The sequence below is a fragment of the Rhinolophus sinicus genome, linkage group LG14 (genome assembly GCF_036562045.2).
Source record: "Rhinolophus sinicus isolate RSC01 linkage group LG14, ASM3656204v1, whole genome shotgun sequence".
Taxonomy (NCBI): Eukaryota; Metazoa; Chordata; class Mammalia; order Chiroptera; family Rhinolophidae; genus Rhinolophus; species Rhinolophus sinicus.
This window is the reverse complement of record NC_133763.1, coordinates 1,713,116-1,718,130: the sequence shown is the minus strand read 5'-3', so window position 1 is coordinate 1,718,130 and position 5,015 is coordinate 1,713,116. Positions and strand designations below refer to the sequence as shown.

Below are 5,015 nucleotides of genomic sequence, written 5' to 3'. Positions count from 1 at the left end.
GGAGCCCACGACCAATCCGGGAAAAGCGCATCCGCCCACTTCCTGCCGGCGCCTCTTCCGGCGCCCGGCTTCCGGTAGGTGGGGCTTACCTGAGTGCGTCGCCCTTAGCGGCCCCTCTGCGCCTGCGCCGAGAGACTGGGTCGGTGAGAATTCCCTTTCGGCCTCTGACTCGTTTCTGGTTTTTTCACAAAGCAACATACATCAGCGGAACGGAACTGAAAGTTCGGAAGTAGAGCCGAGAATTTATGTGCGCGAGACAAAAAAATGATCTGTTACTGACCGTCCTCTGCTGGCTTCAAAGGGAGGGAGAGTCTGGTACTGGGGGGACCTTTGGGGAGATAAATGCTAGGAGGGACTGAACTACTTTACATAAAGCAGGAGAGGAAGAGATTGAGCGGCTGGAGGGGAGGTGCTCGGGGAGAAGCGAGGAGCCTCCGGAAGGAAACCGGGGAGGCGGCCTCTGGGCCGCAGGTTGCCCCCGCCGCGTGCTGTGGGACGTTTGGTGCGGCCCCATCCCCCACCCTTGGTTTCCCCTCTCCGTGTTCCGCAAGGTCCTCCTTCCCACCGGAGTGGGATGCTTTCGCAGGGGATGAGGAGGGCTTGAATCCTACGTGAACGCACAAGCCGCAAGCGGAGTACCAACTGTTTGGATTACGTGAAAAATTTTTATGGGCAGTCAGGCAGGATAGTCATAAGATGTTATAAAACTTAGGTTGCACTTATATAGTACTTTTAATGCTATACTAATACATAGTGTACTGACACATACTTTCATTTCATTGATCTTCCTTGTGAAGTACAAGGACACAGAGCTAGTAGGTAATGTGAGAAGACTGGAAGCCATGAGTCTAATGCTGCTACATGATTGCTGCCTCCACCACGTGCCATTAAATCAGCCACATTTCTTTAGGATTACATCAGTGATACTACTATTTTGTTTGTTTTCAAAGTATGTTTCAAAAATATATAGAGATCCTCTTTCCAACTTTTGTTGAACCCTAGTCTTTTTCCCCCAGAGGGAACCACTTTTACATATTTCCGCTAATAGCTACCGCAATATTGCTCAATAATATGTTTACACCACTGGATGCCATGATAATCCTGAAACTGAGTTTTTGATATTTCAGCCAGAGTGAAAATTTAATTACATTTTTCATTTTGAAAAGAAAAAAAGGTTCTTAGTTGCAGGAACTCTCATATATTCTTTACCTAGATCCAGCCATTGTTAACATTTTGTCACATTTGTTTTTCTTTACATATATTACATACAATATGCATATTATATTCCTACTATTGTTTTCTGTTGAACCTTTTGAGAGTAGATTACAGATAGCATGACTTTTTATGCCTAGAAACAAAGACCTTCTCTTGTTTAGTTCCAGCATAACTATCAAATTCAGAAAATTGGCAGAATACTATTATTTAATATACAAAATTTGCTTATTGTCCCAATGCTGTTCTTTATATCAACTATTTTTTCTTCCACTCAGAATCAAACCCTGATTATGTATTGCATGTAACTGTCATGTTTCTTTAGTCTCTTTAAGTCTGCAGTACTTCTTTTTTTGGCCCAAGCACACTATCGTTTCTTTCCCAGTGAGCCTCAGACCTCCCCATATGACAGTCTGTCAGGATCCCTTCCCATTCCACCCACCCCACTCCATTAGTCCTTACCTAGCTAACTCCTATTCATCTTTCAGCTCTCAGTCTAAATGTCACTTCCTCAGAGGAGCTGTTCTTGATTCTCCCAACATACTTTCATATCCTTTATGGCTCTAGACATGTTTTGTAATTTCATTTTCATATTTGTGACTATTTGTTAATCTAGAGTATATTCTGCAGTTACAGTTGATAAGAATGTGTGCCTTTGCTATACCATAAACTCAATGACATGTCTGATTTCTGTCTATTACAATTGCTAGTACTATTTCTTCATTCTATACATTTATTGCATATCTGTAATATGTCTGGTTCTCTTCTAGATGTGAATGAAGAATTCCTAATGGAGTATATACTTTAATTGGGGAAAGATAGTAAGCAAGATAAATAAGTCAAAGATACACTGTTGATAAATGCTGCAGCAGAAGACAAAGCAGGAAGGGATAACAAGTGTATCCTGTATAAGCATTGCAGTTTTCAATAGGGTGATGACCACAGAAGACCCTCACTGAGGGGACACTTGAATGAAGACCCAAAGAAGAGGGAGTGAACCATGAAGATACCTGGGGACAGAGCATTTCACGTGGGGGGAAGGCAGTGCAGAGCCCTAAACTGGGGAGGCCAGTGGCATTTCCACGACTGGAAAGCTTACTGCAGATGGAGTGCGATGAGCAAGCAGGAGAGGACCAAGAGATAAGGTCAGAGGGGAAGTGAGGCCCTACTAGTGTAGGGCCTTGTAGGCAACTGTAAGAACTTTGATTTTTTTTCTCTATGACTGTGTGTGACAATTAAATTACATATCCTTGTGATCTAATTTGAAAATGGACTGAAAGGGAGCAAGTAGGGAAGGAGTTATTGGAGTGTTAGAATAATCTAGAAAGAAATAGTGCTGGCTTGGACTAGGCTGGAAGATAGGAGTGGTCAGAATCTGGATATATTTGAAGGTAGTGTTGACAGGATTAGCTGACAGGTCAGATGGGGATGGAGTTAGAGGAGAGAGACAAAGATAACGCCACACGTTCTCGCCCAAACTGGAGGAATGCTTTGCCATTACTTGAGATAGAGAAGACTATGGGAGGGATAGCTTTGGGGAGAAAGGTCAGAGGTGTTACTCGTGCATTTAGATTTGAAATGCTTATTAGAAGACTCTGGTAGCCAGCCTCCAAGATAACCCGCAGTGATCCTTACCTCTTGTATTTACTCCTTTGTGGAATCCCCTCCCACATTAAATCAAGACTGGTCTGTTTGAGCACTGCAGAGGTGATGGTGTGTGACTTCTGAGTCTAAGCCTTAAAAGTCATTGAGCTTCTGCCTTGATTTCTTGGATTGTTTACCCTGGAGGAAGCCAGCAGCCGTGCCATTAAGACACTCAGGCAGCCCTTCTGAGAGCCTCAGATGGCCGGGAACTGGGGTCTCCCACCAGCAAACAGCACTGCACCACTGTTGCTCGGAAGTGGCTCCTCCACCCTGGGAGGTGACTGCACCCCTGCCCCTTGCCTGACTGCAGCGTCAGGAGACAGGAGGAGCCAGAACCACTCCTCCCTTCCTCCCAGCTACGCCACACCTAAGTCCCTGAACTTCAGAAGCTATGAGATAATAAATTACTATTAGTTTTAAGACATGGAATTTGGTGTGATCTGTTGATTTTGTGACCATCTCGTTCATTTTATCATCCATGTAAATCTCCAGCAGGTGCATCCCATATATATTTGTTCTTTGTTTCTAGAATCTGGTTATACCTGATACATAGTATGCCTTCAATATATGTTGAGTAAATGGGTAAATGAATGGGAACAATAGAACAGAATATAGACGATAGTTTGAGGAGAATGAGTAAGTACTCTGAATAGCTGTAGCACTACGCATTGACATGAGATTGCTTACTGGGTACTAAAAGTATAAACCATTTCCTTGTCTCCACTTCCTCCTATTTAGTGGAGACAAAGGTCATGAAGGGTAGGGATGGGAACTGGACTCCGGAACGTTTGAAACTTACATTGAAATTAGTGGCGCCTGAGGACTTTAATGTAAAGACAATCAACCATGACATAAAAAGGTGGTTTTTACCAACCTTTCCTAAAAACAAAACACTTCTTCTCTTTCTTTCCCCCGTGTTTCCACCACAGGGACTTGTTTCTGCCCCTGCAACTTGCCAGGTCTCCGCCTGCGCTGGCCCCTGCTCCCATTCATTCCCCTGCGCACACATTCTTCATGACTGGCTCTTTCCTATTTTTCAGGTGTCAGATCAAATAGCCTTAGAGAGAACTTCCCTGTCCCCCATCTAAGTAAGCTGCCTTTATCCCCAAATCACCCTTATTGCTTTCCTCACGGTAGCTGTGGCTACCCGAAATCATCTCACTCGTTTTTAATAACTTATTGTTTGTTCTTCCTCTGGAGTGGAAGCTTCTGTCTGTCTCTGGCTTGTCACACGTCTTGACCAATGCTCGGCACACAGGAGGCATCCACGACGTGCTGAATCCTCATCCTCACTGATATGATTATTTAAATGTATTTAGTTTTCATTTTTTGAGTTAAAAGAGTTGTTAGTTGGAAAGACTATTTCTTCATTTGTTTCATTTTCATTTCTTCTGTAATTAAAAAAATCCTTTGTCCTCTTTTATATTTAAAACCAATCAATTTATACTTAAGACGCTGACCCTTTCTTTGACTATGGAATTGAGGACGTAAAATGACGGGTAGGACGCATAGGCAAGTGCTCTAAGCGAGAATGGTTAGGAGCGCATTTCACTACTTTCGTGCTGATTCTTCCCTGGTTCAGATAGTGGCATAGTTTTCTCAAATATTTTAATTATTTCAACCTTCAGGAATTGATTTTGGTGCACCAAATAACGCCCCAAGTCAACTTGGGGTTCAGCCCCGCCCCTGGCCCCGCCCTCCCGGGCCCGCCCTGTCCGTTTGGCCCCGCCCCGACCCCCGTCCCCGCCCCGGGCCCGCCTCGCCCGACCTGCCTGGTTCCGGTGGATCCGCAGCCAGGCGGCCCAGCGGACGTGCTGCGTGGTGTCCACTCCCGCCGGACTCCCACTGCCGAGACCCGAGGTGAGCGCGGCCCATCGCGCGGGCGCCGCGGGGACCCCGGGGAGGAGGGCAGGCCCCGCGCTGGGAGCGCGAGGACGGGCCGGGCAGGCTCCGGGCGCCCCGGGGGTCGGTCCCGCGAGGCCGCGGCGGGGACGGGAGGGTGGGGGACGCCCGCGGTGGCCGCGCCCGTCCGGGCAGCAGCGCGCGGAGGACGCGCTCCGCGAGGGCGGCGCGGCGGGGAAGGCGCGGCGGGCGGCGTGGGCCTCGCTTCGCCCGCGGCCGGGAACCGGGAACCGCGCTCCGCCACCCCCCGCGGGCTC

General features: G+C 47.2%; 1 protein-coding gene across 1 annotated transcript in view; it reads left to right on the top strand.

Moving 5' to 3' along the window:
* The first annotated feature begins 4,567 nt into the window (after positions 1–4,567).
* CPNE3 (copine 3) overlaps positions 4,568–5,015 on the top strand; it is a 38,965-nt gene continuing 38,517 nt past the window's right edge. Inside the window, exon 1 of the mRNA XM_074319048.1 lies at positions 4,568–4,716. The gene's annotated coding sequence lies outside the window, so the exon portion shown is untranslated. The remainder of the gene's footprint in view (positions 4,717–5,015) is intronic.